We start from the raw sequence: 11,503 nt of genomic DNA, 5'->3' as shown, positions 1-11,503 counted from the left end.
TTAACCCCACAGTCCCTGTTGTTACGCATTCACGGAGTGCAAGTGTCCCCCAGGAGCATAAAGAGACGGCGCTCTCCTTGAGAAAGCAGGGCCACTCACGGCATGTAATCAAAGAGCACTGAGGAAGTTCAACTCAAGGCCAAAATCCCCAGCACAGAGACACGGACCACAGGTGCTGAGAAAAATCACCCGCTGAGGCTGGGTTTGGGAGCACACGTGAACTGGGGTGGGAACAGGGAGTGTCCCCCTGGCCTCACAGTCCTGTGAGCTCACAGAGGCTCTTCCGGCCTGTTTCTGGCATGGGCCTGGAAGGCGCAGCTGGAATCAAGAGTGGACTGGGGAGAGGCAAGACTCAAGACTTTAGATCCAAAAGCCTGCGGGCAGGCTGAGCGCAGAAGCAGGCCAGCTGCGAATGGGGTAATCTGTGGAGCTCCGGTGGAGCCAGATTTCTGGCTGCGTTCTGTGTCCACTCCCCTGGGAGGGACCCTCTTGCTGGATGTAGGAGTTAAGTGTGACGGTTAGACACTCCCCAGTGGCTGAATATCCAGTCTGTAGACAAAGCTTAAGAGTGTTCGGCCACCAGGCCTATGTGCTGGGTTGACTCCAGCCAATGAGCTGATGAACCCCAGGTCCGGGAATACTGGCTGCTCTCTGCCATCTGCCCCGCTCCATCATCCTTGCAACTGGTGGGGTAAGATGGTTCATCCAGGATTGGGTGGTTTATGGCTGGGCCAAGAGAGGGAGGTGGGAGTTAGGGTTTAAGTTGCCCCGAACTGACCCCATGTGACCTGGCGTCTCAGAGAGAAAGCCGGCCTCCTGTAGGGGTCCCCCAAAATCAGCCTCAGCCTAGTGCCCTCAGCCTAGGGCAACCAGTCCTGGAAGAAGGTAGCAGGGATGGAGCAGGTCTCCCATGCTGAGAGCTGCAGCAGCCTGGCCCCATCGGAGGCAAGGGACAGGTGCTTTCCTATCCACACAGCCTAAGAGCCCCACAGCCTCAGTCCCTCTTTCAGGCTCTGACATCTGGCCCTGCTGGGTCCCTGCATGCTGCCCTAATGAGACCAGCAATGAAGGCTCTCATAGCCCATCTTCCCATCTCTGGAATTTCCCACTTATCAAATGCACCGGAAGCCCAGTGAGTGTGTGCAGCCGGGTCACGTTTTTGTTTGCTTGACAGAAGGGGAAAAGACGTTTCCCTGTGGGAGGTTGCCTGCCCGAGGTTGGACTGAATCTTTGTTACTGAGACACCAGTTCTGCTAGTCCCCCACCTAAGTCCCCTCAGGTCTGTTATGACCCTCAACTTCTAAATCCCTGGGAGGATGGCTGGCAGGGGAATGAGGCTCACCAGGAACCAGGGCTTCCTCAGGCGTGCAGTTAGAAAGGGCCAGAACCACAGCCAGAGCTGCAAATGCCCTTCAGATCAGCAGGCCCAGCATCCCAGGCTGGGCTGGTGGAGGCTCCCCAACCCTCCCAGCCATCTGGGAAGCCCCCCTCTCTCAGGTCCTCGTGGTGAGGCTGACAGTCACATGTCCCCATCCCCACCTGACAGAGCAGGCACATGGCCCCACCAGCCAATCAAGTTGCCTCTCCCCACCCACAGCCAATCATTCTTCTGTGGGGTTGCATGAGGACCAGAGGGAGAAGTCCCCCTTCCACCAGGGCTGCACAGACAGGGCAGCTCATGGCCCACCATTGTCCTCCCCACTCAGAATGGAGCCAGACAGAGACATTCGAGAACCAAGAGATAAAGCCAGAGCGAGCACCTGGGGGGGTCCCATTTGAAAGCAGGGCCTGGCACTGCCTGAAGCGGGAGCCCCTGATGGACTCAGCAGCTCTGAGGCAGTGGGGACTTGTTTCCAGTTCCTTGTCTTTACTGACTGCAAGTGCCCAGGCCTTTGCTCTCCATAGCTGTCACTGTATCCCCCAGCCTCACCCTCCTCAATCCTCCACACAGCACCTGTGGCTCTGCAGCCCTGGGCCAACACCATGAGGATCTGGGTCCTGGACTGGCTGTTGGACAGCTCAGACGCAGAGGCCCAGAATTGGCTGCTGGGGCATCTCCCATTCCCAGGAGAGTGGGTTGCTCTGGAGCAAGGCTGCCTGGCCTCCTCAGGGAGACCCCAGCCCCTGTCTCAGGAATGCAACTTCCTCTGAAGAGCCCACTCCATCGCACAGACTCCAGGCCCTCGCTCCCTGCCCAGATGCTTCGCTGGCTGAGATTGCCCGCGCCCTGCTTTCTGCACATTGCACAGCGTTTCAGCTCTTTAGCCTGAAGGTTTGCGTTATTTCTTGTTGGAATAAAATGCCAAACCAGAACTAATGGTGGGACTCAGTGAGCTGTTTGGAAATGCCTCTTTGAGCCACAGCACAAAAATCAGCACAGCATGTCCAACCTTCCTGTGAATTGAGGAAGCAGGCACCTGCGAGGTCCTGCGTGGGATGGGAGGGCCGGGGGTGGCTCTGAGCCAGCATTGAGGGGAGCGACTCATTCAGTCAGCAAGTGGGCCTGAGCCAGCTCGGGCTGGGGAGACCAGAGCAGAGGGCCTTGCCCGTGGTTTGAAGCCCAGGTGCCAGGGGCTGGTGTGTCCAGGACAGAGGCCCGTGCCCCTTGCTCTCAGGGAAGATCCGCCCAGGAGTGAGATTCTGAGTGCTCCTCCAGCCTCAGCCCCTCAGCGTGTTGTGACAGGGAGGGGCAGAGGCTGGGGAAACCAGTCAGCCACTCTGTGAGTCAAGCCTTTGGCAGGCGGCCCCCAGCCCCAGGGCATCTCTGACTCAGCCTGCTGACTGACGGACAGGAGATCTATGGACAGGAGGCAGTGAAAGTGCCGGGAAAGGGTGGACCCAGGGCAGAAAAGGCGCTCAGCTTCCCCACAGAACTTGAATTGGGCTCCCTTCGCAGCCTGGCCCTGGGGCACCCTGCACTCCTCTCTGTCCTCCTCCTGGCACACCCCCTCTGTCTGAGAGCCTGAGCCTGTGAGTGCAGCCTGAGAGACAGAGAAGCACACTTCCCGGTCGCTGGCAAGCGAGCAGCCCAGCAGCCCCCTACTCCAGGGCAGACAACATCCTGCCCTCCAGAGGACCCGGTCCTCCAGTGAGGGTGGGGCTGATGCTGAGGGCTGAGGAAAGATCACTTCCTGGCCTTCAACCCTTCCACACCCTGTCATGGGCCCCACCCCACTACAAGTTCTCTCCAAGCACTACTCAACACATGCTTGGGGCCAGCCCTGACCCCCAGGTCGTTTTCTTAAGCATGTGTGCCTCATGGCCTCCCCCACCCTGTAGAGTGCTGCAGGTTTGGCCCCTCAGGACACACACACTCATTTCTCCGGTTTGAGCCCACACTTGCCCTGACTCCTCTCTGTGTTCACTCCCTCCTCCCAGCCTCCCAGGCACTGTCCCCAGCCTGCCACTACCAAGGAGCCCCCAGAAGCACCCTCAGCCCCAGGGCCACCTGCAGGCCAGAGCAGGAGCTGCAGGAAGCTGCACTTCCTCTGGCTTTCTCAGGGCCCAAGGAGGGGCCTGCTCGGTCCCCTTGTTCAGCCCCTTCTCTGCCAGCCCTACAGGAAAGAAAGAAGGCCACGCCTCACAGCTTGTGCCCCAGTCTGGAGCTTCTGCACCCATGTCCCAGGTCCATCTGGCCCCACCCTCACCTGTCTTCACTCTGAGCCTGGAGAGACCCAGGACTTCCAGAAAGCTGCAGACCAGGACCCTCAGCAGCTCCTCCCCATTCTGGGAGAAAGCCCCAAGACAGCCTCTGAGACGACTCTGACTTTCTAACTGTGGAACCTTGGGCAAGTCACTTAGCACTCAGAACCTCAGTTTCTTCACATGTAAAAAGGGATCATCGAGCCTGGAATATAGTAGAATGATGAATCAAAATTCTGTCTTATTAGTTACTATTACTGACTGTTGGTCTGTTTTGACTCACACCTGTAATCCCAGCACTTTGGGAGGCTGAGGTATAAGGATCACTTTAGGCCAGGATTTTGAGACCAGACTGGGCAACATAGTGAGATCCCATCTCTACTGAAAATTTTAAAAATTAGCTGGGCATGTGGCACATGCCTGTGGTCCCAGCTGCTCAGGGGGCTGAGACAGGAGGATCACTTAAACCCAGGAGGTTGAGGCTGCAGTGAGCCATGATCATGCTACTGTACTTTAGTCTGGATGACAGAGTGAGACTGTCAAAAAAAAAAAAAAAAAATGAAAGAAAGAGAAAGAAAGAAATACCTGAGGCTGGATAACTTATAAAGAAAAGGGATTTACTTGGCTCATGGTTTTGCAGGCTGTCCAGGAAGCATGGCGCCAGCATTTGCTGGGCTTCTGGGGAGGCCCCAGGGAGCTTTCACTGATGGCAGAAGGTGAAGTGGGAGCAGGTGTGTCACATGGTGAGGGAGGGAGCAAGGAGTGGGGCCAGCTCCTTTTTAAACAACTGGATCTTGCATGAACTCAGAGAGTGAGAACTCACTCATTGCCACAAGGAGGGCACCAAGCCATTCATGAGGGATCTGCCCCTGTGCCCCTAACACCTCCCACCAGGCCCCATCTCCAGCACTGGGGGTTACACTTCAACATGCGATTTGGAGGAGACACACATCCAAACCATACCTCTGACCTAAATATAGAGCACTAATTCTGAACCTTAACTGATTATAGCATCTCCGGACCCCTTTTGAAAGTGATGGAAGCTATGAACTCTCACTTCCAAGAAGGCACAAAAACAAAAATTGTAAATACCATACGGGTGCAAAGGCCTCCGAGGGCCATCCATGAATCCCAGGTTCATGGCCATCTGGGTCATTTCCACTTTGGGGCCCTTACGAGCACACACGAGGAGTGGATGCAGGGTCATTTGAGGATGGAATAGCCAGATCAGCTTGATGAGCTTCTGCTGAAGCATTTTCCAGAGCTGTTCACTGTTTTCCATGCCCATTGAGTGTAAGGAGCACTTAGTGTGGCTGCACTTTTGACTTTTTGCTCCCCTCGTGCATTCCCTTGCTCTTCTCACAAGGGCCAGTGTTGGACCTACAGACCCCGACACTGTGCTGGAGAGGCGAGCCCTTTGCAGGCTCCTGGAGACTTTCATCAGGAGTTCACCACTGTCCAGCAAGGGCCTGCTGGGCAGCAGACACTGCTTAATTACATTGTCTCATTTAGCCCCGTCCAGTGTTCTTCAACACTGAAATGTTGAAGAAATGATTCTCCTGCATGGTGGATAAGAAAACTGAGGCAGATACACCAAGTTCTTTGTTTAATAGAGGGAACAGGCTTTAGGTCACACCAGACGCAAGGAATATATCTACAGTCAGAGAATTAGAGACCACCGGATGAGATGCCAGGCCTTGGCAGGGAACTCAAAAGTGGCAAGATTTAGGGTGACTTGTGAAGAAGTGAGTGCTGTTGGTCTTTTAGACAGGCCACATATATAGGACCATGTGAAAAAAAGGAACATCTTTCTACAGGAAGCCATCCCTGATTTACTCTATCCCACATGAATAACTTCTCTGCTTTGCCTCCCTGATTATGCGCTCGCTTTATGATAAAACCTTTTGGGTTGAGTTGTATAAATATCCTTGATACCTGGAGTGGACACTTAAGGCATGATCCATCTCTCTGGCCACTCCACCTCTCAGCTGCCTTATTTGTGCTGAAGGATCCTGTCTCCTGGGACAGAGCTAACTAGCCTGGAGGAGAATACAGCCGGACCAATCAGATGCTCTCTTCTGAGAAACCGAAATGGCAGACTGGGAGATCCACTGCCAACAAACCACTGGAGCTGAGTCACGTTGATGAGAAGGCAGCACCACAATCTTCCATTACTGGGGTCTCCAGGGCAAACCCCTTTCTATGGCTTTGAGTTTGGGTCTTCCTTGGAGTCCATGAGACATCCAGAGTCCTCCCAATAAATTCCTTTTGGTGCTGAAGCCACTGCTATTTAGTCTCTTTTACTTGCGATTGAAAGAATCAGAAATGACCTAACTTCGGAGCAGGAAGGAAGCTCACATCCACCTCCTCACTTTTCAGATGAGAGAACCGAGGCCCAGAGAAGGGAGTCATCGATCGAGCACCTCATAGGTAGAGGACGGCAGAGGCTGGACTGGACTGCCATCCCCAGACACCCTGTGCAACACCCACAGTGTCAACTCTGAGAGTCACAGCAGGGCTCCCCACACCTGCCTCCTCCAACAGCAGGAAGATCTCGGAGGGAGTTGGGTTAGGGACACGGTGGGAGGGAGGCCTGGGGAAGAGGCTTGGAATAGCTAACTGTGGCGCCAAGTACATATTTGTACTTAGAAATTTGTAACGCTTTTATAACCAACCCATACCCTAACTAGGGTTTCAAGTTATTCATGGGTTTTGGAACTCAATCAAGACTTGAATTATGAAATTAATAAAGAAGAGGCATCTGGCTGGTGACAGGCAAAGATGTGTGGGTTGTGTCTTGAGTTGACACCACAAGTTTGGCATCTGTTGGTGTGAGCCACCGACCCTTGGGAGGTGTCACCAGGTGACAGCCCTCCAAGACAGGGTTAACACATCTGTTCCAGCCCCCTGGCAGGGTGTAAACAACAACAGGCAGGTCGGAACTTGAGGATAACTTTTCATTCTTGCTATCAGCCCCAAAGGATATCCCAATTTTTTGGATGAACTGAGATTTGGCCTGATGGAGCTTTGCTTGGGATGAAGGCGCCTTTGGGTAGGACCTGAAAGTTTAGTTGGAAAGTGTGTGGTGATAGGATTGGGCTGGCCCATGCCCCTTCACTTCATTCTCTAATCTCTTCATCCATTCAAAGGGATGAAAAACTGGAAAACTGGTTCTAAATCTTGGAATGGGGAATAAATAAGGGAAAGAAGGGGATAAAGAGATGAGAAAGTATCTGTGGAGTTGACTTGTAAGGTCATAGAAAAGGTTGACATTGTCTCTCTGAGAAGAGACAGGAAGTCCCAGACACAATCCACACCCAACCGTTGGTCTTTTCTGTCACTAATAGAAATCACTGGGCCTCATCTGACTTAATTTCACTCTTTTTCTCCACCCTCTCTTCAAACTGGTGGAGGACCTTGGGGGACTTTCCAATTCTGGTTTTTCTTAGAGCAGAAAGACAGCAAACCACACAGGTCAGCTGCAATCCTCTGTACATCTCGACACCTCTGTCTGCATTCAGGGCCCCACATATGAAATTCAGCTCTGCTTTGATTTCTTGTAATTCAACAGATGGGCCTGAGATGGTGGCTCACACCTGTAATCCCAGCACTTTAGGAGGCCAAGGAAGGAGGATGACTCAAGCCCAGGGGTTTGAGATCAGCCTGGCTAACATGGCGAGACTCCATCTCTACAAAAATTGTAAAAATTAGCCAGGCATGGTGGCACACAGCTGTAGTCTCAGCTATTCAGGAGGCTGAGGAGGGAGGGTCACTTGAGCCCAGGAATTCAAGGCAGCAGTGAGCTGTGACTGCACCATGGCACTCCACCCTGGATAACCAGCTGAGATCCTGTCTCAAAAACAAAGAAACAAACAACAACAACGAAAAAACAGAAACGTGTATGTAGTGCAAGCCTATTGTAAGCAAGACATCATACAAAGCACTCAGTAAATATTAACAGAGAAGGCAGGAGAGGTGTTTCCACTTTCAGAGTTATCTTATTTTGGAAATTCTAACACTGAAAGTATTACCTATTCAAATCTTTTCCCATTTTTTTTCCTATTAGATTTTTTCCTATGGGGTTGTTTGGGCTCCTTGTATTTTCCGGTTATTCCCTTGTGAGATGGGCAGTTTGCAGATATTTTCTCCCATTCTGTGGGCTGCCTCTTCACTTTGTTGATTGTTTCCTTTGCTGTAGGAGCAGAAACTTTTTAACCCATTTATGCCTAGTGTTCCATCATTGGAATGCTAAGCTTGTGGGAGTTATTTGTATCCTACTGCTCAAGGTCATCACCAAGGTCCGATTTTTCACGCACAAAACATTTGCAGCCTCCAGCATAAATGGGTTAACTTGATGTGAACCCATTTTCCCATGTTGGCTTTGGTTGCCCTTGCTTGTGGGGTATTACTCAACAAATCTTTGCCCAGTCCATTAAACCAAAGTCTTCAACTATTTCAACCTTCTCATATCCCAATAACATATTTTAATTCTGAATTCTCCCAATAACCAATATCTATGCATCAAAATTCATAAGCTGAACTTTTTTTATATAACAGAATGATTAGGCTTGCACTGCCTCGCCTCTCTTACCTATCACTAGGATATTCACAGTTCTTTCTATTTGCATATTTGTATTTTTTAAAGACTTTTTCTCAGAGCAGCATTAGATTCACAGTATAACTGAGAGGAAGGTACAGAGATTTATCATATACCCGCTGTCCTCATAACTTCTCCATTATCAACAACATCCCCAGCAGAAGAATATGTGTGTTACTGTTGGTGCACTGTGATTTTTTAAAATACATGCATACACATATACACAGTCACACAAAGCCCTTGGGAACATGGCTTTGTTTTGATGGAGAAGCAGTTGACATTATAATAATGCAAACAACTTCACATGGAGCAGCAATGGCTTCGACTTGGAGTCTCACCAAGCTTAAAATGTCATTTACCACCCCCCATTCCCATCAGTCCACTCACTACCTTGCTAGCTCCTTCACTTTCCTCTAGAGTAACATTGGTCTCCATCTGTTCTCTCCCACATCACCTGCCCATCTCAACCTTGGCCTGCAAGGTATCATGTATCCCCAAATTGATATAACACAATTTAACACAATTTCTATCAAAATCTCAGCAAGAATTTTTGTATATATAGACAAGGTTATGCTAAGATGTACATGAAAGGCAAAGGAACTAGAATAACTAAAATAATGTTGAAAAAGAAGAAAACAACATGGAAGAAATAGTTCTACCCAACTTGATGACTTATTATATAGCTACAGTAATCAAGACAAGTACCCAGCCTGGGAAGCTCCCTCATCCTACTGGGTTGATACTCCTCTTCCCCACCCAGAGACAACAGGAGTCCAGGTGGAACAACCAAGGTGATTACAACACAACAGACCCCCAGCCTTTGATCAAGGAAGGGGCTATTCTGCTACAAGTGCCCAGCCTGGAAGAGCTCTTTATTCCTGCAGGCCAGAGACTCCCTCCTCCTACCCAGAAGCACCAGGCAGCTCAGCCTAGGGAGGCTCCTTCTGCCATTCTGCCGGAAGGGTTAGTGGGAGCCTCATTGGCACTAGATACACTAAGAAAACCAAAATAACATTGCAAAGACTCTGAAAATTAAATTTTCATTGAAACTACAGCTCATAAAACAAGCCAGTTTCTTTGTGCTAAACCTAATCAGGGTGACTGACTACTGAAATGAGAAATTTATATAGGACTCAGAGTCTCTTAACATAATGGGAAAATGTATAGTATGCAATAAAAGATCACCCATCATACAAAGATTCAGGAAGATCACAACTTGAATGAGAACAATCAATCAACTAACGCCAACAACAAGAATGAGAACAAACCTTGTAATTATTTGACAAGAATTTAAAGCATCCATCATTAAAATGCTTCAACAAACAATTACAAATTCTCTTGAAACAAAGGAAAAGTAGAAAATCTCAAAAAAGAAATATACACTATAAAAAGGAAAGTTATAAAACTGAAAATACAATAAGCAAAATAAAAAAAGACACATTACATGGGCTCAATAGTAGAATGGAGGTGACATAGTAAAAAAAATCAGTAAACTTGAGGACAGAAAAATGGAATTTACCCCATCTGAACAGAGAGAAAACAGACTAAAAGGAGTAAGTAAACTGTTACAAGGATCTATATAAAAACGGCAAAGATCCAACATTTGTATTCTGGCATCCCAAAAGAGAGACAGGAGAAGACTCAAAAGCACTCAAAGAAGTAATGGCTGAAATCCCAGCTTGGCAAAAGACATAAGCCCACAGACACAAGAAACCGAGTGAAGTCCAATAGGATAAACCTGAAGAAATTCATGTCGAGACACAGGAAAAACGGAAGATGAAAGGAAAATGCTGAAAGCTGCCAGAGAGAAATGATACATTAATTCTAAGGGCACACCAATTTAAATGAAAATTTCTCATCTGAAACTATTCAGACCATAAGGAAGTGGCACAATCTTTTACAAATGCTGAAATAAAAGAACTGTCTACTGTGAATTCTACATTGGGTGAACGAAGGTGTTCTGCAGAAATGAAGGGGAAATCAACGTTCTTAGATGAAGTAAAAAAGAATTTGTGGCTAGTGACCTACCTTTAAAGAATGTTGAAAGGAAGCTCTTTAAATAGGAAAAGTTACAAGGAGGAGTCTTAGGACATCCAGAGGAAAATAAAACAGAAAGAAAAGAAATACGGGTACCTACAATAAACCAAACTACTCTTCATCTTGTAAATCACAATTGATGAAAAAGTAAATCTAAAACCGCTCTGAAAAATGAAGTCTATTAGTTTTTTTTTTTAAAAAAGCACATGCATATTTAGAATCACTCCAAAGAAAATGAAATACTTAGATACACACTTACATATCATATACAAGATCTGTATGTTGGAAATTTTGAAATGCTGATGAAAGAAATCAGTGAAGAACTGAATAAATGGAGAGACACATGTCCATGAATTGAAAGACTTGACATAATGAAGATGTCATTTCCCCAAAAATTGATTTAAAAGTTTAATGCAATTTCTATAAAATCCTAGCAAAGTTTTGCCAACATATACAAGCTTTTCTGGAAAGGCACAGGTCTTAGAATAGGTAGAATACTCTTCAAAAGAAGAACGAAGCCAGGCACGATAGTGCATACCTGCAGTCCCAGCTACTCAGGAAACTGAAGATCACTTGAGCCCAGGGGTTGGAGTCTTGCAACATAGCAAGAACCCATATCTAAAAAAATAAAAAATTCTTAAAAAGAAGAATGGAGTAGAAGAAATCCCCTTACCTGATATTAAGGCTTACTATATAGAAAGAATAATCAAGACAGTGTGGTTTTAGCAGATGGATTGACACATTGATCAATAGAAAAGAAAAGATGCCAGAAATAAACCCAAGCAAAATATGCCCAGCCGATTTTAGACAAAGGTGCAAAAGCAATTTAGTGATGACGGATACCCTTGTCAACAAACAGTACTGGAGCAATTGGAAACCTATAGGCAAAATCAAAAACATTAACAAAAAACAAAAATCCCACTCACAATAATCTTAGACTTAAATTTCATATCTTATTTGGAAATTATAGACTTGCATTATAAAAAATGAAACTAAAAAACTTGTAGAAAAATAGCAAAAAATCTCCAGGATCTAAAGCTAGGCAGAATTCTTAGACTTGACATGAAAAGCACAATCAGTGGGGCCGGGCATGGTGGCTCACGCCTGTAATCCCAGCACTTTGGGAGGCCAAGGTGGGCAGATCACCTGAGCTCAGGAGTTCAAGACCAACCTGGGCAACGTGGAGAAACCCTGTCTCTAAATAGATAAATAAATAAATAAATAAAT

At 47.8% G+C, this 11,503-nt stretch overlaps 1 long non-coding RNA gene across 1 annotated transcript; it reads left to right on the top strand.

Moving 5' to 3' along the window:
* The first annotated feature begins 331 nt into the window (after positions 1-331).
* Positions 332-2,266, top strand: LOC108532408 (uncharacterized). Its single transcript, XR_001886437.1, has 3 exons — positions 332-691; positions 1,011-1,132; positions 1,952-2,266. It is a non-coding gene; the product is annotated as an uncharacterized LOC108532408 (long non-coding RNA).
* The last annotated feature ends 9,237 nt before the right edge of the window (positions 2,267-11,503 follow it).

The sequence above is a fragment of the Rhinopithecus bieti genome, unplaced genomic scaffold (assembly GCF_001698545.2).
Source record: "Rhinopithecus bieti isolate Rb0 unplaced genomic scaffold, ASM169854v2 scaffold_1058, whole genome shotgun sequence".
NCBI lineage: Eukaryota > Metazoa > Chordata > Mammalia > Primates > Cercopithecidae > Rhinopithecus > Rhinopithecus bieti.
The sequence above is the reverse complement of the archived record's forward strand: the minus strand, read 5'-3'. Positions and strand labels throughout refer to the sequence as shown.